The following is a 25,113-nucleotide window of genomic DNA, read 5'->3' as shown; positions in this document are numbered from 1 at the left end:
GCAAAATGTTGAACTCTATACAGTTTTGTTTGCTTGCTTGTTTAGTTTAAAGAAACTATATCTCATATACATACAGTTAGCCTGTGAACCACCAGTCAAAATGCTCTTTCCCATTCCTATGGGGCTGTCTCATACTGAAGCGACCTTTAGAGGGCTTCTTACATGTTTGAGCTCCTCTTATTTGATTTTAACGAAACATCTCATAATTGGTTGGGTTAGGAGGAAAGGAGTACAGGAAGTTGGCTCAATGTGCACCTCCTTAAACCCAGAGGGACCCTCTCTCACAGCCCAGAAATGAGCCCTGCTTTAGACACCTCTCCATGCTTGGCACTTGTTCCTCTGAGATCTCTCTTTTACCATTGCTGATACCATAGTAATTACATAACCACAGCAATAATCCTTTAAACCAAGCCAATGAGAAGATGAAACCAGAGGGCTGGGCCCAGGAACAGATACCTGAAACATATGCCAAGAGTCTTTGTCATGTTGCCTGGAGGGAACAAATAGACCAAAGAGTAATTAAATATTTTCACATTATATTAAAATAATTACCAGGTCTTGGGGCACCTGGGTGGCATAGTTGTTAAGCATCTGCCTTTGGCTCAGGTCATGGTCCCAGGGTCCTGGGATCGAGCCCCACATCGGGCTCCCTGCTCAGCGGGAAGCCTGCATCTCCCTCTCCCACTCCCTTTGCTTGTGTTCCCTCTCTCGCTGTGTCTCTCTCTGTCAAATAAATAAATAAAATCTTTAAAAAAAATACATTAAAATAAAATAAAATAATTACCAGGTCCCACCAAACAAATAACAAAAACAACACATTTAAATTACTAAAAGGGAATTGGAGAGGATTGTAGGACACTGGTATACTCAGTGCTTGCAGCAAATGAATTTTTTTCCATTTTTAAAAGGGCAATCTGAACAGGTAACAAGAGCCATAAAAATGGTATGCATTTTGACCCAGTAATCCCAATGTTGGGAATTTACCCTAATGAAAAACAACCTTAAAGCAAGCAAACAAACACACAAAAAAGTAGCAAAGAATGGGTAACTCAGATTCTAATAGGAGTTTGTAAGGTAAATTTCAGGGTGACAGCTCAATAGACCTCCAGGTAACCACAACAAATGAACTCTCTGAAGTACATGTTGATGCTTGGAGAAGTTGATGTGAAATTATCAGAGTAGGACGAGCCTTTAGAAATAGCCAAGTTCATCATACTTTTGGACGCTCAGTATCAGTTTTGGAGCTTGCTATTATAGATCCTGAGGCCCCATATCTCAACTGCCCGTTCAGCCATGCCTGAGCTCAGGTTTCGTTCCCATGCTTGGGTCTCCAAGGCCGGCTCTTTGCCACCTCATTATCCAGTTGGGTGTCTGAGATAACAGCAGATATATTGTTGCTGCCCCTACTGAAGACTAACTATAGGGACTCTTACAGTCTCGTGTGGTCCTGACAAGGAGGAATTCAAATGAATAATCCAGAATATGAGTTTCCTGCCAGCAGGATCAAGCTCTGCTAAGTCCAGCCTCTTTTCCTTTGCCAGCCTTCACCAGAGAAAGGAGGTGTCAAAGAAAAAAACTGCACCAGAAGCAGTTCAATAGGAAAGGAAGTCTTTTTTTTTTTTTTTGAGATTTTATTTATTTATTTGAGAGAGAAGGAGAGAGAAAGCATGAGCAGGAGGAGGGGCAGAAGGAGAAGCAGACTCCCCACTGAGCGGGGAGCCCTATGTGGGGCTGAATTCCAGGACCCTGGGACCATGACCGTAAGCTGAAGGCAGACCCCAGGCGCCCCTATTTTTTTTTTTTTTTTATAAAGCAGCTGGTGAGCTAGTGGAAAACTACTAAAGGGCATTAGGAAAGAGTTTGGTTAATGTGATTAGACCATGTCTGTTTGCTAATTGGTGCTTATTCAGTTAGCTTCAAAGACTGGGAGATAAGATGCCTATCTTCCTTCACGATTGTATTTCAAAGGGACAGTTTTTGTCCTTGAGAAAGACATTCCTGGGTCATAAAACTGGCAAGTGTTAGAGAAGATTTACATCTTAAAGGGCAGAGAAAGCATTTATAATTCCAAGTTTTCTAAAGCAAATGCTCTAAGAAAATGGAGGTCAGGGGCCTATGGTCAAAAAGAAACTTGCCTGAAGTTGAGTCAAGCCGAGGGAATGTTCAGGCAGTGATGGTCAGAGAGAACATCCATGCGGGGACAGCTGGCTGCAATCATGTTTGTTTGGGAATCAGGAAAAGATCCTATCTTCCTGGACTTGTATCAATAATGATACCATATTGCCATCAATTTTATTATAGCTGAATAGACCCAATGTATTTTTGCATGGTCAACTCCTTATCAATTACATCTGCCACAGGTCATGTGAAAGCAGACTGTGGGAAGCCAACTCTACAACAGAAATTTGTGTGCACAAAATTTACTAGGCAGTGTTCTCAGGATGGAACTCTGGGAGTGAAGAAAGCAGGTTCGGACAGAAGGAGAAGTTGAAATGTGATGACTGCTCAATGAAAGTCTCAGTCAACGTCATGGGGAGTTTTGGAGTGAAGAAGGTTCTACATAGTTGTCCCTTATTAGAATGAGGTACCCAGGTCTTTATTTGCTTACTTGTTGAGTCATTGCATGTGAACTCCCCCCATAGTTCCCTGGAAGGGAACATGGTCTTGGGTGAAGCAGCTCTCTTCAGCTGAGGGCAATCACTGGAGTGGGTAAGTCATCTGCAAGGTTATCATGCAATTTAAAATATCCCATTCAGATTCTCCTTATCACAATTATAAAGGATGCTTTTTATTTTTTATATGCATCATCACCTGAAACTATCATGTTTATTTGTACAAATGTTTGTTGTGTCTCTCCTTCCATCTAGAATGTAAGCTCTGTGAAGATAGGGAACTTTGTGTGTTATTTGTCTGTATTCCAATCACTTAGCATAGTTTATGGGTTACAATAAATAGTAGTATTTGCTAAATCAATCAATAAATGAATATGTTGAATGCTTTCTGTATATGAACAATTTGAAAGTTCTGGGAGAAATTTTTGACCCTACTTCCTAGGAGGCCCATTTCTGAAAATCTCTGGTTCCAAAGAAGTTCATCTCTTGAAGCAAATTTCCTTTGTATCTTCCTTTGGGGCATTCCTATCATTAGGGCATAGATTTTTTTGCATTTTTTTCTCTGTGACATTTACAATAGTTGGCATTTAGTTGATGCTCTGTAAGTATTTATTTAATGAATAAATGAATTAATGAAATAATAAATTAATCAATCATAACTCTGTCCTTTGGAGCCACATGAAATTGACACTCCTCCATTTAGTCTCTGAAACTCCTCTTCCTACTTAATCTCCAGGCAATAACTCTGACATCTTTTCATCATTTCTCAGATGACCAGTTTCCAAACCCCTTCAACATCCTGGCCTGTCTTCTACAGACTAACAACTAAGATAGAAGATCCTGGAGAGCAGAGGCTGTGCCCTATTCTTCTAATTCCCACCCTACTTAGTGTAACACTTCACAACACTGCATGTAGAAGGTGCTTCATAAACATTGCAAATGAAGTTGTTAGCTACTTCCAAAAATGCAAATTGATAAAGTTTAACTAAGCTGATTAAGTTGCCTTGACTAAACCTCTTTACCTTCCCTTCATTCTCTAGACTTTATTTCCCTTTCTGTCTCTTTTTTTTCTGTGTAACTTACCCCAAGGAAATGTTCCCCCCTTCCAGAATCTAATTAAAGTTTTCCAATAATTATAATAATTGCCAGAAGACACGCCATGCCTTAGATTCTAATAGCAAGCACTTTCTGAAAGCCAAGGTAACTCTTTGCATACAAATCTTTCCATTTATATAGTAAGTAATAAAATCCATAAGAAAAAAATAAAGAATTAAAGGACAAAATTAGAAAAAAAAAAAAACAACAACCCCAAAACCCACAAAGAACAAAGATAGAGAATACGGGGGCAAGAATATGAATTCGTTGGAAATAAGGTGTAAATAAAACAGAAGAACATAGACTGGAGAAAATTAGAATCTCCAGCCTTATTAATACTCTCCATATTTAATGCAAATGCCTCATTCCAACAATTCTGAAAATAATTTGCACAATTCATTAGTCCCTAGAAATCTACCATTTATCAGCTGTGCATGTCCCATAATTCCCATCAAAAAAACTTTATTTCCCTAGTCCCTCTTGTTTGTCTAGGCATTAGTTCACACTGACTTTGTATTAGAAATTATGCTTAGTACCAGGCATCCAATGGCAGAGAAGGCAGTCAAAGCTCTGAATGCTTGGAAGTGCATTCAAGCATGGAAGACAAACATTCAACACAAAATTACACAATTGATTAAGTACAGTCATGGTGCATTTTTTCTGGTTAATCTCAGGCATATACTGTCTTGGAGTAGTATCAATCTTTCATTTATTAGGTGCTAACTCTATGCCCAGCACTTTGGATGATGGCTCACTGTACAACATTCTCAGCAAGTAATCATTAGTTTTCCCATTTCATAGTTTTCTAAAATGGATTGACTTTTTTTTATATAGAAAACCCTTATTTACACTATTTCAGTCACTCTCATAGCCATCCTATTGAGATGAAGAAGTTCAGAGAAGTTAAGAGACTCTTCCAAGTTCACAGAGCCAGAATATAGCAGTGGTAGAATTTAATCTACTACCAAATCCTATGTTCTAAACCTGGAGCTGAGCTGAAGATTTTTGGGCAAACTGAAGCCTTAGAGAGGTGAAGTAATGGACCCAGGATCACATGCCTGATAAGTAAAAGATGTAACCCAGCATGTCTGACTGCAAAGTGCATGTTCTTATCATTAAACATAAAGGATTGATTTCCTCAGTGTTTCCAGTGAGGATAGAGAATATCTTGATTTGGGCTTAAACTTCTCCAAGGTAGTCAGCCTTGCCCCTCAGGCATTTGAAGAAATAGGCATTGCTGCTTCTTGCCCATCTGCTCCTACACACCAGGATAATCTTCCCTCCTTTTGCCAGCCATACTATCGTTTTCCTTCTCTATTCCTTCTGCCAAACCCCCCTTTTCTGCCAAGCCTTCACCCATTATACCACAAAGCTGATGGGCTCTCCCTACTCTGCATCTCAGCACTTACCAACTCCCTAGGCACTTCATTAATCTGTACCTGTTTATGTGCTGCTCTGAAAATGTCCCTAAGTCATTTTTGGGTGTATCTGTATTCTTTCTCCACAATTCAGCTTTATGTACCTGCAAGGCAGAAATAGAGCCTCTTCTGGTTTTTGTAGTGGCCTTCACAGAGCCTGGTTCAATTCTTGCACACAATGAGGTTAATGAAATCAAGCAACTCTCCTTCTTTCCCTGGACAGACTGATGTAAACTGCATGATAAAGGAAGAGGACAGAGACAAGGAGAGTGAGCATTTGCAGGTGCTGTTCTTGTGGGGGAAAAACTGTCTTCATATAGAACACATTGCAGAAAATGTTACACCTATTGGGGAGAGTTGGACACTATCTCAGAGGGTTGCATGGGTTAGAGAGAAACCTTCCATTTTAGGGGCAGAGGACATATCAGGGAAGTCAAAGGGAAGATGACATCTGAACTGAACTTCAAAAGATGGTAGTAAATGGGCATTTAGAGAGGGGAGAGTATTGAAAATGATGGAACAATGGAAACAATGTCTCCAATGGGGTAACTGCAGTCAGACTTGAGGAAGAGGAGATGGGTCCATTTAGTTGGGCCACTGGATGCAGCAATGTGTGCAAAGGAGAAATAATGTCTGAAAGGTGAGTAAGGTCTAGATACAGGAGAGCTTGAACAGCAGAACCTAGAGCTTGAAATCTAATCATTAGACGAGGAACCACAGGAGTTCTCAGTGTCAAAGACTGGCATGATCAGAAATGTGGTTCTGGAAAACTCAACTCCTTTACCATGGACCACAGATTGAATGGGGACAGACTGTAGGCAGGGAAACAAGTTATGAAGTTATTCTAGTACATCAGAAAGAAGGAACAATGGTCTCAACTAGAGTAAGAGTGGCATGTAGGGAAAGGGAAGGATTTGTGAGGCTCCACAGAGGACGAATGCACAGGACAAAGCATAGATGCCTATATGGGGGCAGAGGAGAGAGAAGAATGAATGCAAGGCCAAAATACCTTTTGGTATTTGGTATTTGGCATTCTGAACATAACAATGGCTAACATTTTGTGGTCACATCCTCTGTTCCACATATCACACTAAGCACCTGTTACACGCCTTAGCTCATTTCATCTTTATAATAACTGCTTTGAAGTAGGTAGCAGCTAGGAAGTTAGATACTGCTGTAAACCTCATTTTATAATTATAGCAATAAATGCAACAAAAGGAAAAAATAACATGTCCAAATAACACTCAGCTATTAAGTGACAGAGCACAAATTATGAATCCATGAAGTCAGGCTGCTCAGCCCACAGGCTTAACCATAAGACACAAATGGAGTGTCAAATGCAAAAATGGTGAACAAGGAAACCACAGTGGGTAAAGGGTGATTGGACAGAAGGATCCCAGGAAACATCACCTAAGACAAAAACTGAAAAACAAAAAAAACAACACACCACCACTGTGGGGAACATGGGATAGATTCAACCAGGAAGATGCAGTCCCATGTATTGAATGCTAACTTCCCAGGCCTGCACATCATACTTCAGATATTTTTCCTGTTGAATGAATGTAACTACATTATGAAGTAGGCATTATTACTGCTATTCCTTCTTTTATAAATGAAGAAACCAAGGGTCAAAATAACTAAGTGACTTGTGTAAGATCACAAAAGAATGCCAGGAATTGAACCCAGGGTACTGTGCCAAAGCCTTTGCACATAACCTTAACACATATGCGGCCAATGTTGACAAGTGTCAGTGAGAATGAGGACTCAGTAATGGCCATTTATATGGTGACTAAGATGTAGTGTTGACCACAATTGATTCTCCAATCTGTAAGATTTTTGTGAATTTAAAAACAGAGATTCATTAATATGAGCTCCCAGACCACAGGTATATCTTGTAGCAATTCCTAATTAAGGAAAATTAGGGTGTAGGGACGCCCTACCAAGAGGACATGGACATCCTTTAAAAGAACAGTGTCTGCAGACCTATGAGAGTGGAAGCCAGAGGGTAATGGACTGAGGAGAAAGTTGGAGATGAGGAACAGGAAGAACTGATGATTACATATCTTCTTCAAAAAATGTGAAGATGTAAAGAAGGGACCAAAGAGGAAGACTGGGCCTGAGTGTGGGCTGGGGTGGCATGTGGACACAGGATGGGCACCCAATACTTATCTGATCACTCACTATCAGAGACAAAGAAAGGGGCTACTTTTGCTTATTTTGCTTTGCTTTTGTTTATTCCTCCAAGAGGAATATTGAGCATATCTGTAGGCAAAGAGGGAAGACCTAGTAGGAAGAAAGAGATAAAAGGTGTAAATGAGAGAGGAAAACATAAAATAAGAATGGTTGCAGAGCTTCAGGTGTTCGAGGAGAGGAGTCGTTTTGGAAAGAGAAGAAATTGATTTTCTTAAAGAGATAATACCATGGCCAAAAGATGGACAAGTGTGAAAGAGACCGCTGTCTAGCAAGAAGTGCCCAGCTCCCTGGTTGAGGACAGGTGACAGCCACATTCATTCCAGGCTGCACTCAGTAAGTATAGATGGGGTGTCTACCAAGTCCTGGCACCTGAATGAACACACTAACAGAAGTTGGGCCCTTCCTCGTAGAGACTTCTCAAGTTACAACAGTTATCTCAGGATGAAGGACCAGGCAGCATGGCAAGGGAGCTGGATTAAGCTGAGAAAGCTCTGTTCCCAGTGGGATCATTGGTGTGTTTCACAACTTTGAACAAGATGGTTTTCCTTCAGGTCCTCAGTTTCCTCATCTGCCAAAAAGGGAAACAAAACCATATCAGCGATTTCCAAATGCCTATAGGTCTATACAGGAAGATGATGACAAATCCTTTATTTTTTTATTCATTTTAATTGAAACATAACATATGACAAAGTTCATGTAAAAGAGTGTACGGCTTGCTGAATTTTCACAAGATGAATAGATGAGTTTATCACTACTTGAATCAAGAAACAAAATGTTACTAGCACCCTAGAAATGTGCCCACTTCACTCCCTTCCAGACTCTCCCCAGACCCTCCCCATCTCCCTCTTGATGATAACCCACTGCCCTGACTCCTATCAGCAGAGATTAGCTTCACCTGTTTATATCATTTCTGTAAATGGAACTATACCGTATGAGCTATTTCGTGTCTGGCTACTTTCACTCACCATTAAGTTTGTGAGATTTATCTTTATTGTAGAGTGTAATGTTGAAGGGTTTAGTGATGCATGTTTTAAATATAAGAAAAAAAAGAAAAGAAAGTATGTTTTTCATAAAGCTAAATTTATTCAAAATAAATGACTGTCGTTTCATTTGAGATTATGTGCTTCTATCCTTTGGGTAACAAAAATCATCTTTCTTTTTGGAAATCTTTTGTTAACTGCTGGAAGCTTAGTTTGGTGCTTTATTTATTTATTTACTTATTTATCTTTTCATTTTATTGTGGTATCTTATCAAATTCAGCTCCAAATTATTTCATACTAAAATTTTTGATCGGGGCTTGAAATCCCCAATCTTGAGTTCCATGGGGCTAGGAGCCCTCAAATTCTTTGGCTCTGTGATTTACAGGACAGCTAGAGGCTCTGGGCTTTGGTTATAGCCACCTTTGACAGCCAACTCCTGTGGGCAGATTCTTAGTGGTGCACACAAAAACCACAGTTACCAATTATTGTTGTATCTTGACAGGCAAAAAAAGAGGGGAAGGTTTTTTGTTTTGTTTTGTTTTGTTTTCATGCTTGTCATCCACAATTACAAATAACAAACAACAGTGTCAATTTCCCTAAGTATCAGGTCAGATTGAGTTTTATCAGAAGCCCTTAAGAATTGCCAGAAAGTCTGGACTAGGGGTATAAGTGATCCACATGTAAGAAAGGAGAAGAGGACAAAGATAATAAGCATGAGGTTTCTGTGCCCCAGTGAAGTTTTGGAAAAGGAAAATGTGCCCTGGGCTGGTGGTCCTTAAGGAAAGCGTCATCACCAGAAGCAGACTCTAAAGAAAATCTAGGGGCTCCTAGCATGAACTCAATTAACAAGAATGAGTTATTTAATTGCTTGGAAAAGAGGATAAAATCAATCACATAAGTCAGAGCTGAAATAGCATGCACGATTGCAAACAAGAATCACATACATGCTCACACAGATGAAGAAAAAGAAAAGAGAAAGGGATCCCAGTACATTTGGTTCTTAAAGTATAATTGTCTGGTTGAAATAATGGGATCTGTAATGGAATTGTCCATCAAGATCTATTTAAAAAAGAAGCTTCCTGAAGGCAGAATTCAGAATTCCTTCCTTAAGAGAACTCAACTACGTAATCAGTTTCTGTCCCTTAAAGCAAGCCATTATGGGATAATTCTACTTTTAAACAATTTGAGGCTTGTTTTGCATTTGCATTACTAGCTGTGAAAAGATACAGCACCCAAATTATTCCAGCTAGATTGTTACCCTTTACAACTGAAATAAGAGACATTTTAAATACAGTTTTTAGAAACTTGTATGTTATATAAGGCAAGATAGACACACACACACACACACACACACACACACACACACCACTAAATATATATACAGTTTTGACAATGAACTTTTAGAAACTTTGATGTCAATGCTTATAGTGATTCCAGTGACCCAATGACCCTCATCCCAGTAGCATCACCTTTTTTTGTTGATGTTGTTGTTATATGAAGGTGACACAGATGACCCAATTTCTATATCAAATTCTCTTTGAATCAGGTTCCCAGGGATAGTGATTGGCTGCACTGATTCATTCTTGCTCTCCTTTGCCTGATTGCTGCTGTGTCCAGGGCTACAAAGGGGTAGCCCAGACTCTCCTGGGAAGGGAAAGAGATCATAGCATGCCCACTTGGATGGTCAGCAACACAAACACTCAGAAACAGACAAATTGTGTTGAAGAGTAAGATGAATGCTGGTAATTTAGGTTGGTGGTTACTTCAGAGAAATCTATCAAAAAGGAGGGTGCCCTGCCAAATGGAAGGAACGTGGACTTGTGCCATTTGAGAGTGAGCAAGTCTGGACCTTCCGGTGGATGGTTGGCATCAAGATGTAGCACCTGCAGCCAGGCCCAGAGAGAGAGACCCAGGATTGAAAAAAAAAAAAAAAAAAAAAAGATGGGAGAATGGGAATGGACATTTCTATGCACAGATGCTTACTGTATCTTATTGTTTCTAGTTTTCACCATACCCTACAAGGCAGTATTATTAATCACCACCATCCCTTTTAAGAAAGGAGGAAACTAAAGTTCAGAACCAGAGAACTTAGGTAAGTTCTCACAGCTACTATATGGTGGAACTAGAATTAGACACCTCTTCACCCCACCTTGACAGCACCTTTGCCCTCCTAGGGAACCACAGGGGCTCTGGGCAGGAAATCAAAGCTGTATCTTAGACAAGGAGGATATTCAGTAGCTTAATTCCCAACCTGATAATTAATAATGCCACGGACACTTTCTAGACATAGACACAAGGAAGTAATGGGAATCCTTTGGCAGAAAGAATATCTAGAATCAGCTTAGCACTCAGCTTGACTCCTCTTGACTGTTAACTTCCCCTTTCCAGGATTTTGACATGGACAGTCAGGATCCCTGTAGTGTCCTTTTTTAAGATTTTTTTTTATTTATTTGACAGAGAGACAGCGAGAGAGGGAACACAAGCAGGGGGAGTGGGAGAGGGAGAAGCAGGCTTCCTGCTGAGCAGAGAGCCCAATGTGGGACTCGATCCCAGGACCCCGGGATCATGACCTGAGCTGAAGGCAGACACTTAACGACTAAGCCACCCAGGCGCCTCACGTAGTGTAATTTTTTCAATAGTCTAGGGATGCCTATTTTTGCAGTGACCCTCCAAGTCTATAGAAGGTGCTCTGAGAAGCTTTTTGTTTTAAGAGAATGATTTTTTTTCCCTCTGAACAGGTGTAGATTATTTGGAGCCAGGTGTGGGACTTAACCTGGGGAATGCTTTTGGTCCAATATTATGTAAACAATGAAATGGCAGTATTGATTTTCTTGTGATGTTTGTAAACATCCATTAAATGTCCAATGTTAACCCTATTCACTCCATTAAAGATTATGAAACACTGAATGGAATAAAATATTAATTTGTCTCTGGGTAGCTTACAAACTGTTAAGAAACAAAAAAGGCAAAACATACAATGAGTGCCTTTAATTATAGGTATTTAAACTCTCCCTGGCTTTTCCAATACTATTTATGGGCAGCTTAATTAAACACTATCCTAAGTCAGCATGAGGAGACCCTAAGGAATATATTTTATACCTTCAAACTATAAGTGTAAAAGAAAGCTTTGTTTTTTGAAGATTTTGTTCTTAAGATGTTTACGCAACTTAGAGAACACTCATGAGTCACCCAAAATGCTCTTCCTTCAGTTACCTAGGACATGAAAGAAGATAGCACTGACCTGCTTTAATGGAAGGGACCATTCACCACACTCTCCAGGTCCCCCTGCTCTTTACTAACCTGAAGTTCTGACTCTGTATTGTAGCATGCCGACAAACCTCTATTTCCACAGATACTCTGAATCTGTGGAGCTGGGTTTCAGCTATACTCACAAATCACCACTATCCTGGGGAGTCTTGATGAAATTTTCTATAATAAGCAGGATTTTTGCATTTTAACATCTTCAAAGTTCTGGATGCATCTTAGAATCAATGGAATATAATAGTCAATGTCATCTAGGTGACACTGATAGTGCCACTGACCAAAAACCTTCTATAGAGAGCTTCTGGAAATATCAAGAAGGCACCATTATCAAAGTACCTTAGAATCAATGAAATATGAGTGTATATAGCTAATATTTATTGACTACTTTCCACAGACCGGTATACCAGTTATCTAGCACCACATGAATGCTATCTAACCAACAACCATAAAACCTCAGTGTTGTACAACAGTCAACATTTATTATTTCTTATGTATCTATGGGGTGATTGAGCAATTCCTTTTAAACCAGCCTGTTGAAATTTCTCACTCTGAATCAATCTGATGAAAATGACTGATAATTGTTGGAAGCCAGTAATGTTAGTGTTAGGCTTATACTGATTACTGGCCTTACAGATAAAACTTTAAGTAATGGATAAAGTAGTGAGTCAAAGAAATAGGGTTTGCTCATCTGGATTTATTTTGTAATTTTAGCCTCATGACCATTCTCTTCAAATATTTTTTAAAAACATTTAGATAAAAGTGAGGAAGAACAGTTCTTCTGTGCTATGTGTTTATCCTCAAATCATCCTTTTCAGACATGTGTATTACAATTTTATTGTGGTCTTTGACCTTCATGGGGCCATCTCACAAAGTTTCTCTCTAACTTAGATGCTAACAGATGGCAAAGTCCAGGAAAAAAAGCTTCAGACAAGCAGGGCACCTAAATATTTTTCTTCCTTAAACAATTAAATAAAACTTTGCTCTGTAGGGTGCCTTGGGAAATGACAGGCTTAATAGCCTGGTGAATGAACAGTGGAGTTGCCATTACACTTGAGGTAAAGTCCGTTTAAACTTCAAATCAGGTACAATTCAGGGCTCACATTTCCTGAGCAGGTAGGATGGAAGAGGTTTCAGGATATCGTAGAGACAACTGACTAAATTCTAAAGAAGAGGTTTCCAGATTTTTAAAGGGGATGGCAAACAAATAATAAATTGAAACTCTCCCTAAATGTTCAAAGAGAAGCCCCCTTTAAAGTCTTATCTTTTGGAGTACATCAGAAATGTGAGAACATACAAATCAAAGGTATCCCCAAATGATCTCTAATGGATCAAAATTTAGACTAGTGTTATGAAACATCACTTTAAGCTTCCCTGGCTTGGTTACACATATAACCTGAGCACTAGAAAAGTGTTAAGGTTCCTCTATACTATTTTGAATCAGTGGTTCTTGGAAACACACAAGAATGAAAACCCATCTGTCTATCTATCAGTTGTTTTCAGGTACTTATTTTTGAGTAGATTCACCCTATTGTATAATCTAGTTTGCTGCTCTTTATGCTGGTGTATTGGACAACTGTACCTCTGGGTGATTAAATATAGATTGGTATCCTTAATTTTCTGGGCCTCCAGCTTGACCAAGTAAGGTATCACCATCTCTGCTTTGGTGGATGGCCAAAGGTATGCTTTTTGTTTGTTCACTTTTTAAAGCTACCCAAATTAAATATGCACTGAAAATTTAATGAGAGTTCTTAAATACATTCATTTAATAGCCTTTTTTTGTAGCCATTAAATAGGGTGAGATAACATTAGCATCAGAAATGAAGTACTTAGGTATAAATCCAACAAAATATTCAAAAGATCTATATAAAGAAAATTACAAAACTCTGTTGAAAGAAATCAAAGAAAAACTAAATTGAGAGATATTTCATATTCATGAGTACGGATTCAATAGTGTTAAGATGTGGTTTCTTTTCAACTTGATCTATAGATTCAATATAATCCTAGGCAGAAATTCCAACAAGTTATTTTGTGGATATCAACAAAGTGATTCGAAAATCTACATGGAGAGGCAAAAGACCCAGAATAGCTGACACAATATTGAAGGAGAAGAACAAAGTTGCAGGATTGACACTACCTGACTTTAAGACTTACTACAAAGCTACCATAATCAAGGCAATGTGGTATTGACAAAAGAATAAACAAATAGATCAATGGAAAAGAATAGAGAGCCTAGAAATAGACCCACACAAATATACCCTTCACAAACATTAATTCAAAATAGATCATATACCCAAATTTAAAATACAAAACTATAAAATTCCTAGAAGATAACACAAGAAAATATAAATGACTGAGTTTCCCAATGACTTTTTAAATACAACAGCAAAGGAATGATTCATGAAAGGCACAATCCACTTTGAAAGACAGTATGGCAGGTTGTTTTTCACAAAACTAAACACATTCTTATCACATAATTCAGCCATAACATTCCTTGGTATCAACCCAAATGAGTTGAGAACTTAGGTCCACAGAAAAACCTGCATGCAAATGTTTACAGCCACCTATTCATAACTGTCAAAAGCCGGAAGCAACTGAGATATCCTTCAACAGGGGGAAAAACTGTGGTACAGTCATACAATAGAGTATTATTCAGCTCTAAAAGAAAATGAGTTACCAAGCCACATCAAGGCATGGAGAATCCTTAAATGCATATTGTAAAGTGAAAGAGGTCAATCTGAAAAGGCTACATACTGTATGATTCCAACTATATGACATTCTGGAAAGGACAAAACTCTGCAGATGATCAAATGATCAGTGGTTGCCAGGAGTTCAGGGGGAGAAGGAATATATAGGCAGAATACAAAGAATCTTTAGGACAGAGAAACTATTCCTGATTCTGTAATGGTATGTCACTATACATTTATCAGAATCCCTAAAGTATACACTATTATGAGTGATCTTAATGTAAACTATGATTGATAAGCATGTGCTAATGTTGGTTCACAGAGTGTAACAAATGCACCACTATGTTGTGGGATGTCGAAAGTGAGGGAGGCTGTGTGTGTGACCAGGAGAGGGTATGTGGATACCTCTGCTCAATTTTTCTTTGACTCTAGAACTGCTCTAAAAAATTAAAATCTATTACTTAAAAAAAAGAAAGAGGTAGATTTGCATGGATCAAAAGGCGAAAAAATGAAATCTATTGTCAGGGAAGAAAAGGCAAGTTACATAATATGCATTACAGGAACTGATGTCTCTGTGTGGGTGTCTGTGTACGGAAACATTATTTTACAAATATGCACACAATCATTTTATATGTTCCTGAAAGCATCGACAGAAAATTGGAAGAATAGGGACACCTGGGTGACTCAGTCAGTTGAGCGTCTGCCTTTGGCTCAGGTCATGATCCCAGGGTCCTGAGATCGAGTCCCGCATGGGGCTCCCTGCTCAGCGGGGAGCCTGCTTCTCCCTCTGCCTGCCACTCCCCCTGCTTGTGCTCTCTCTCTCTGACAAATAAATAAATGAAAATCTTAAAAGAAAAAAAAGAAAATTGGAAGAATATATATTAGTTAATGGTGGTTATCTATAAGTATTAACTTAATAATGGGTGATTGCCATATTAGATTTTATAATTTATATTGCTAGAAACTTGTGTCAAGTATTTGTTGCTTTTATTGTCAGAAAAAAGTGGACTGATAAGAAAAGCAAGCAAGGTTTACAATCAAATAAATCAGGCAATCTGAGGAGCTGCCTGAGTTCTCTCCTCAAGTTGGGGCAGGTGGACTGCCCCTGGAATTTCTGCCCTCTGGCTCCTGTCCTCCTGTTTGGGCCCATTTCGCCTGCTGTACATCAGCCGTACCTGCACTGGTTATGATCCATGGCTTTGCTCTTACTGAAACACCTATGAGTTCCCTCAGGCCTCGCTCCAGGGCACCAAGCCTATCTCCCCAGCACTTACATCCTTTACTGAAAGGGATTTCAAGATCTACAACCTTCTGGGCTTAACTGATGCCCAGACTCTGAGAGTGACCAGTTGCTTTTGAGAAGGGTCTCAGACCCAGCATGACTAGAGCCATCTCCACCTCTCTCCTCCTCCTTGGGAGAACTGGGCACACGCTCCTGAAACCTGCTTCTTATTTCCTGAATGCTCTAGGAAACCCAGGCAATGAGCAAATATTGCTGAGGCTCATCTGCATTTCTTGTAGGGAACAACTCTTCAAGGGAGGGGTGCCCCACTTTACTATGGTTCCTGCTCTGCTGGAAGCCAAGCACCTATAGCTCCTGTCCACAAAATCTAACAACCCCACACCGATGGAACAAAAAACATGCATGCCTCTTGCAGGTGCCCCAGCAAAGAAAAGAGAAGCTATTCTTATTTTCAAGCCACTCACACTTTGGAATGTTTTTAAATGTGGAGAGTAGAGAAAGCTGGTCATACCTCTCTCCCACCCCTCCTTCCCATACTTTCTCCCTTTCATGCTTTTTCATAAGATATTTCTTATCTATTATTTTTGTCAGTGTTAGGACCAAAGTTAGAGGTTTAAAGACCTGGTTTCCCTGGTTGTTGAAATTATACCATGGGAAAGGGAAGAACCTGGAACTTTTACTCCTTTTTACTGCAGCCTACCACTATGAGGACCCATCCCCCAGATACAGACACCCTCACTCCTGGGACCAGGTCATCTTGCGAGGTGATTTTTCACCTTCCTGATAGGCACATGAGATACACAATCAGTAGTTTCTCATCTGCACAAACAGAAACCTGTGCCTACAGGAATGTCTGGACAGTGTGTTGGAAGCATCCCAGCACACCAAGCCCAGTAAGGTTGTTCCTCTGGGCTGGAGATAAAAGCACAGATGGAGTGAGGCTGTGTCTGGGCTTAGTCGTTTGTATTGGCTCTTGAGGATTCTACTGAGGCTAAGCAACCACAATTTTCTGTTTGGTTTTATTTTAACAGTCAACCATATGCTACTGCCTCAAATCAGCCAGTCCCCATAGGTGATAACACAGTTTGTATCCATTCCACAAGGGTGGTATTGGCCCATGATGGAGGGAGCAGCTGGTTCTCTATTAGTGGCAATCCCTTTGGGGAGAAGTAGGATGCTTCTTTCAAAAATGATCACTTCTATACTGGAGAAAACCCCTTCCATCAGCCTTGATATAGGTTTATGAAGCTACTCCTTTCCAGTCATGTGATTTTGATAGTCTCTAAAGATGAAACAATTCATTAAGTAAAGCCTGGTATCTAAGACATTGATACTCCTTGGAAATACAGGTGTGGGGCAACTGTTTTTCAGGCTAAGTTGATAGCCTAGAAATGGGTCATGATCCATTTCTTAAATTTACCTGACAAAATTTGCTTGGGGATTTTGTAAAAGACACAGATTTCTAGTTTGCTATTTTGGTGACTGGTCTATGTCTGCAGAGACGTGGGGTATTGCCCCCTAAACAATTACCCCAGATGACTGAGCTGATTATATGGAAGTGGAGCCTTCATGCTGCCAGGGCTATGCTCTAGCGAGAAAGGGAGCCCCAGGTTATGGCAGTGGAAAACATATTTGGGATTCTTGGATTTCCAGCTGGGAGTTCAAGTGCATTCTTCCTGACATTAAAGAACAATTTCTTGATACTTGAATTTCCTTGATTTCCTTGATCAAGAAAGGTAAAGCCTTCCTATGGAGGAAAGAGGCCACTCAAGCCCTTGGTGGACCCAATTTGTATAAGTAAATGAAACAAACCCAAACCTCTTGTTAATCAGATAAATCCCCAGTATAGCATTTTACATTTGAATTTGTGAATTGCACACATACACCCACACCTACACACAAATCAACCCATTTTTTTCACCTTTCCAGCTCTAATAGGATCTGGTCTGTATGTCCTGTTAACTCTGCCCACTTAGGAAAAGAAGAATGGGGTGAAGGGATTACAGGGGGTAATCCTTCTGCAGGAATCTAGAGGTATTGCCTTTTCCCAAATTTCCATTTCTCAAAGAGAACAGCCCTGAAGCTCCTAAGAACTAGGAGAATGCAAATTAAGGATTACAATAGGGTGTAATTCATTAAGTAAATTATAGAGCATTCATTCAATAGAATATTATGATACAACCATTATAATGATAACACTTATAAATAATTGGTAATGGCACTGGAAAAGAACATAATATTCAGTAAGACAGCAAAATGTAGAACCACAGAATCATGTGTTGCATAATTTCAACAATTACACATAAACGCATATATGCACGACCAAGGTATGAGGTATAAAAATATAATTTTATTTTCTTACAAATAGATGGGTTACAAATGACTTCCATTTTATTCCTTAAATTTGTTCTCTAGGTCTCTCTCTCTTTTTTTTAAGATTTATTTATTTGACAGAGAGAGACACAGCGAGAGAGGGAACACAAGCAGGGGGAGAGGGAGAAGCACCTGCCGAGCAGGGAGCCCGATTCAGGGCTCGATCCCAGGACCCTGGGATCATGACCTGAGCCAAAGGCAGACGCTTAATGACTGAGCCACCCAGGCACCCCTCTCTCTCTTTTTTTTTACTAAAATTTGATATATCTCTAATATTGTTCAGAATAAAAAATAATTCAAGGTGATAGAAGGGAGAAAACTTCCAAGTTAAATAAAATAATTTAAAGCATGTTAAGAAGCATGTGTTTCCAATTATGGCTCTAGGATTTGTGCATCCCCACTATGTGTGGGGACACCTGCCATTAGTAATAATAACACCTGCCCCCAGGGAACTCCAGGGAAAGTTTTATAACTGATGTCACAAGGATCCCTTAGAATCAGACCACCCTGCACCATGTCCTGTTCTATGCAGTCAATCTAGACCAGAACTCCAAGGGCAGAGCAGGCAAAGGAGCTGAAAAGATGATTTGATAACTAGTTAAAAAAATCTGTGGTGGGACTTTTTACGATAGTCTTCAATATATAGAATACTTTGGGGTAAAATGTATTGTTGAGTCCAGAGGTGAAACAGAAACTAGCAGGTGAAAGTTACTGGAGGGTTCAGATTTCAGCCCAGGCCATGGCAGACCGTTCTAACAACTGGAGCTTCGGAGGAGGGCAGCTCCCCAGCCAAAGCTCAGTCTGAAGCTGGAGGATCACTTCTCCAGGGTGCCAGTAAGGGGCAGATGTTTGAAGCAGACAAAGGCTGTGTGAGGTAACACGTAAGCTTTCTACCCAGCTCTGGGACCCCAAGTTTTCAGATGCACAAAGCTGGGATTTTATTTGATCAAGCAGGCAGGACAGGCATGACTACTCCCATCACACAGAAGAGGAATTTGAAGCTCAGAGAGATTAACTGAAGGCCCTGAATCATACAGCTAGAGTGGCAGAACTACAAACTTCAAACCAGTGCTCATAGCCCTGGTATACACACACTCAAATACCAGGGCAGCTGTCCAAAGCTAGGATACCAAGAACTCAAAGATTCAGGGAGACAGACCCTTGATGGGTAAACGACAAGGAAAAATGGCAACTTCCCCTCAACCTTTGGCCTTTGTGACTGGATTATACTCTTCAGAGGGCATCTTCTTGTGTCACCCAACACAGAGTTTGCCAGGAAAAAAAGTCACAGCTGAAGTCATAGTCCAATCCAAAGTTTTGTTGTCCGAGAGGCACTCTGAACTCTCTCATGGGGCTCAGGGAGACTCTCCCAGGTAGCAGCCCTACGTGTCTTGAGTTGGTCTGAGGCTGGGGGTGGGAACCGCTGAAACAGGAAGGGGAAGAAATGCTTGATTCCCTGAGTGAGAACATGAGCCTGCCATAAGGGAAGCAGGAACCTTCTGCCTCTGTTTCCAGGAAGAACTCTACTCACAGCTACATTGCTCCTGAGGAAATATGTAAAGCATAAGCAAGCCCAAGGGCACAGGAGAACACTAGGGAGGAGGGGTGATCTTTTTCATCCTTGGTTTCTGGCAGTTTGGCCTCAGACTGGAGTTGTCATTGTTGTTTTTATTGCTGCTCTGCCGCAAAGAGAAATCAGGGTTTGGGGGGAGAGAGAAAAATTCAGATGAAATAAAACCGGGAGCATTAGACACATTTTCTTTTTCTTCAGAGAACTGCCGTGGCATTAACAGTGCATTAACAGTGTACTCAGCATTCTGATTTCCATGATGGGTGATTTCATTCAAGCGAGGACTAGGAAGAAATAAAAATCATTCAATTAACATTTATTGAGCACGTATCATGTGACAGGTACTCTCTAGAACATTTTCCATGTATCGGTTCACATGAGCTTCTTGGAGACCCTATGAGGTGGCTATTATGATTATGCTTATTTAACAGATAAGGAAAGAGGCGCAGAGAAGCTTCTGCAACCTGTCCAATGTTTTGGACTATATTTGCTATTTATTAAATAGTAGAGCTGAGATCAAGACTCGAGCAGTCTCACTCAGAGCCCAAGTTACACTGAACTGCGATGTTGTGCTAGTAGTCCAGATGAGAGAATGAAATGGTCAAGGAAAGTTATGAAACTTGTTCAAAAGCCACACAGAAAGCACTAAAACACTCTAATATTCCAGGATGAGGTCAGACGATGGTCCCCTAGCCCAAGAATATCCTGGACCAGTGCTCACAAATCACAACCACTGGCATTTCATGAAACTTCCTGAACAAATGTCTTAGAAAAGATTGATGTAGATGTTGAGCCAAACATTCACTGGACACCTACAGTGAGTCAGGCCCTCACCACATCAGCCATTCTCCTAACTTACAGATCCCTCACAACCAACTTTGTAAACAGTATTTTTATCTCCTTACTTATGGAAACTAAGCACCATATTTGAGGTCACAGAGCCAGGTAACAGCAGAGAAAGAAGGAGCACACCTTCTGACTCAGCCCAGGCCCCTCCACTTCACATTTCAGTTTGCCTCCTCAAATGAAAGAGAGAGTCCTTGAAATAACACAATTTATAAAACATGTAAATGTGAATCTTACCACTTTGACCTTAACAGAAGGCTGATAAAATTTTTTGAAATGTCCTAGCCTTTAATAATGAATTAAATGGAGCTCATAAAGGGGATAAGCCTGACTCTACAGTAATGAGATGTTTTACTCTCCCTCATATAATTTTACTGATGTTTGCAATCACTTTTCATGACAATAATGTCCTTCTCAAGGAAACAAGTTGGTTTCTCTAAGGTTTGGTTTCCATGTTACCTTCTCATAGACTCCGAGGAACCCAAAACCCATGGACTAAGTGAAATTGGTGGAGGAAAGCCCTTCCAAAAGGAACAGAACAGATCCATCTTTTAATTAAAATGAGTCTCTGGAGGGTGCCCGGGTGGCTCAGTTGGCTGAGCGACTGCCTTCGGCTCAGGTCATGATCCCGGAGTCCCAGGATCGAGTCCCGCATTGGGCTCCCTGCTCGGCAGGGAGTCTGCTTCTCCCTTTGACCCTCCCCTCTCTCATGTCTCTCTCATTCTCTCTCTCAAATAAATAAATAAAATCTTTTAAAAAAATAAAATGAGGCTCTGGAGATAGATACATAGATACACAGATACTGAGAGAGAATGAATATATACCACACAAAAACAGTCGATGTGATAGGAATGAACTCAGCCAGCCCTTGGCACTTAATGAATTACCAATTTCATGGGGATGGTTTCAGCAAAATTCTGAAGTCAGCAGTACAAGGAATTCTATAATGCCAAGACAGTGTAAAACAGCAGTTCTGTTTTCAGAAGAATTGGACTTGAACTGGAAGCCAACTACTCATGCTAGAATGGCAAGAGATTCACTGGCAGACACTCTAGGGATATAGAGGTGCCAACTCTTGGGATGACCTCACCATACATTCTGAAATAGAAAATAATACTTTTTGGGATTCTGTTAAAGTTCATCAGTGAAAGAAAGTCCCTGCTATTACTTAAAAAGCTCTAATACTTTCAGTTGACTATTACTATTAATAGAAACTCACCAATTCAATCAAAAGTCATGCTTTCTACAGAGTCGGTTTAGAGTGTTTCTTAATTAGGTTTTTCCATTAGCCACATTCATAACATCCAGTGGAAATGGAGCATTAAAGGTCATTGCTGTGAGGCACTGGACAAATCACTGACGATCAGTCACACATTCTCTATGCTCTTTATACACCATTTTGCACCCTCTCAGTCTCCCACATCAAGACCCAATCCTAATCTTCGGTTCTTTCCTGAGATGCTTAAATAAAGGATAACTTTGATGAAGCAAGATGTGAGAGAAAAATAAATCAACAATGAAGGGGCAGCCTTCGTGTCTCATTCACTTATTAATTCATTACAGATTGAATAAATGACCCTCTCACTTCATAAAATCCCTAGGACACTTGTTAGTATAGAAGAATGAAAGTTTATTGGGGTGGGGAAGAAAATTTTGAATGATTCCCAAAATTTAACTTTTTAACATAAAAAGTTCTCTTTGCCATGAAATTAACATGTACATCTTATAGTCTTTAATGAGAACTGAGTCACACTAGGATACTTCAAGAAAGGTTGGAAAAGCACAAAAATGATTCCATTAGTAGTAGACTCAGGATATACCTGGCTGAGCAATCGTGACTGGAGCTCAGGTTATTCACCAATTCAGTTCTCTCGACATAACTCATTTAAGGATTACAGCAGCCTAGATTCACATACTTTCCTTGACCATTTGAACGAATAATGTATACCTCATTCAGGGAACTTCAAAAAGATGGTCCGATGATACAAGGATTCAAGAGTGGCAGCTCATCTCTGTGTTACCACGAAAAGTTGATGAATTTATAATGAAACCAGTAACTCAAAAGTTCTGAGCAGCAATAATTATGCAGGAATAAATTACAGTCAAGAACCTCTGTACATTACAAGACACACCACTAGGATAGTGAAGAGTTAAATCATATATAGGAAAATATACGTATATATGACAAATGACTCAGCCAGCTGAGATATATAACAACAAAAACCAAAAACTCCCAAAAATCAATGTGAAAAAGACAGGAAACAGAATAAAATTCAAAAGATTTGAACAAATAATTTGCCAAAAGAGATACTGATATCCAAATGAACAACTAACCTTAGCAGTAATCAGGGAAATACTTAATAAAATCAATGTGACAATATTCCATAATCAAAGGATAGATAAAATAAAAAAGATGGAAAACCTTTTTTCCATGTATATGTGTAATCACCAAAACTCTTATTCCCTGCTGATGGAAGTATCATTTGGTACAATTACTTTGTAAAAATATTTGGCAGTATCTACTAAAGCTGAACATAACCGTCCTCAGAATTGGAGATGGGTCTAAATGTTCACCAAAAGACACAGAAGAGAATATTTATAGAAGAATGACTCATATTCATTTCAAATTATATAGTTTAGATAATTCACAAGTAAATACAATATGGAAGAAATTCAAAAACGTAATACTGAACAAAAAACACAGGTATAAAAAAAGGACATAGAATTAGATTCCATTTATACAAACTTTACATGAAGTATAAAACCAAGTAAAACCAACCTGTGTTATTTGAAGTCAAAACAGGGTTATCCCAGGGGAAGAACTAACTATAAAGGGGTACGAGCCAGGCCTCTGGGGAGCTCCTCATGTTCTCTTCCTGACCACAGTACTGGCTACGCAGGTGTGTTCATTTATGAAAATCCTACAAGCAGTGCAGTAATGATGTGGACACTTTTTAATGTATACTTACTTAAAAAAATTCCATGGTGGAAAGAAGAGATGGATAGGAGTCACTGGAGAAAAAACAATTTTTACGAAGTCTGATAAGAGTTAACTTTCTTCTTTGGGAGCAGTTCTGAGAAAGCTGGTAAGGTTAAAACCAAGAGGGAAGAATACCTACTTGAGGTACACAGCCCCTCACATTTATATGTGTGTAACAGGTAGACTGTAGATAATAATGATGTCAATCCCTCCTTCGCCTATTGTCACACTTTCCAGGGTAACAATACTGCACTAATAGAAAATGACAACGGACTTGTCATAATGCACCCCAACAGCCACTCTGGTTCAGGCCCCATGCCCAAGAAAATGACAGTCACTCATTCCCACCTTGTATAAGAGGAACAACAGGACAAATATCAAAGGGAAAGAAAGCTCATCACAACCGCGCTAGTGAAACTACTGTGAAGAGAGGAGAGAGCACCTGTGTTTGGGAGCTCAGGGTCTTTGGTCCAGTCAGAGACGTGATGCTCAAAGGGAAAAAGGAAACCAAAGATGGTATTTGAGGACTGGTAACTGAGCCCCAAATGGCACGGACACAGACGAGACTAAAAAGGAAGAATGACGGGTCATATCCTGTTAAATGTATGAAGAACCACAAGGTGGACCTAATTCTCATGAAAGGGAGGAAAAACTGGCTACATAGATCCTTTCCTCTCCCAACAGTCCCTGGGTTGGCAAATCCCTAATCTTGTTTAAAAGGCCAGCTCAAGGGGCGCCTGGGTGGCTCAGTCATTAAGCGTCTGCCTTCAGCTCAGGTCATGATCCCAGGGTCCTGGGATCCAGCCCCACATCGGGCTCCTTCCTCGGTGGGAAGCCTGCTTCTCCCTCTCCCACTCCCCCTGCTTGTGTTCCCTCTCTTGCTGTCTCTCTCTCTGTCAAATAAATAAATAAAATCTTAAAAAAAATAATAATAAAGGCTAGCTCAAATATTAATTCCTTATAAAGTCACTCCTTCCCCCCTCCCAAAATCCTCACAGGACTTTGCACAAATCTTGATTATATTTACTATGCACTTACGACTCTAAATTGCATTTTTTATGTCTGTATAGCTGGCTACTTCTTCCTCTATGTGTATATAACCTCAGGGGCAAAGCATCTTAGCATGTAGCACAGTCATCTGAGATGTTTTTATAGTTTTTTTTTTTTAATAGCTTTATTACAAAGGGAATACATACACGTGGCAAAAAAAAAAAATCAAAACAGCATAGACAAGTATAAGAGGGATGGATAAAAGTTTCCTCCCCATGATCTAGCCCAGCAGTTAGCAAGCTTTTCTTAAAAAGGGCCAGATAGGAAATATTTTTGGTGCAGCAGGACTATGCTCGCTGTTAGAGCTACTCAACTCTGCCGGGTGCATCACAAAAATAGCTACAGATGATATACAGAAACAGATGAATGAGGCTGTGTTCCCATAAAACTTTACTTTGAAGAACAGGTAGCAAACCAAATTTGTCCCAGGGGACATAGTCTGCCCACCCCTGCATACTGAGTGATGGTCTCATGTTCCAAATGTGTCTTACAAAATGTACTGTTAGTTGAGTATATCCTTTATGCAGCCCCACTAACCAAAATGTAGCTTTTAAAGACAGCAAAAATACACAGTGATGGACCTGGACCAGTTTCTTCAAATAGAAAAAAAAGTTCCTAAATCACTTTTTTTTTTTTCCCCATTAAGAACCAGGTATATGTGGTTGGGTAGCTACCAACTACCTTTGTGGAATGTCTGCAGAGTCAAAAAAGAAAGCAAATGTATCCAAGTTTTTGGTGCCCCCATATCTCCTCAAATGTACAGTTAGTACTAATTCTAGTTTTATGCTCAGATGAGCCTGTAAAA

General features: G+C 39.8%; 1 long non-coding RNA gene across 3 annotated transcripts in view; it reads right to left on the bottom strand.

Moving 5' to 3' along the window:
* Nucleotides 1–25,113, bottom strand: part of LOC118534024 (uncharacterized) — a 39,874-nt gene that overhangs the window by 1,987 nt on the left and 12,774 nt on the right. For 2 of the 3 annotated variants that reach the window (XR_004916473.2, XR_004916472.2), the window contains one exon: nucleotides 17,820–19,716. The exons of the other annotated variant lie outside the window; for it this stretch is intronic. This is a non-coding gene — a long non-coding RNA (uncharacterized LOC118534024). Of the gene's footprint in view, nucleotides 1–17,819; nucleotides 19,717–25,113 lie in introns of those variants that run through there. 3 annotated transcript variants of the gene reach the window in all.

Source organism: Halichoerus grypus, chromosome 7, assembly GCF_964656455.1.
Source record: "Halichoerus grypus chromosome 7, mHalGry1.hap1.1, whole genome shotgun sequence".
Taxonomy (NCBI): Eukaryota; Metazoa; Chordata; class Mammalia; order Carnivora; family Phocidae; genus Halichoerus; species Halichoerus grypus.
This window is presented reverse-complemented; position numbering and strand designations above follow the sequence as displayed.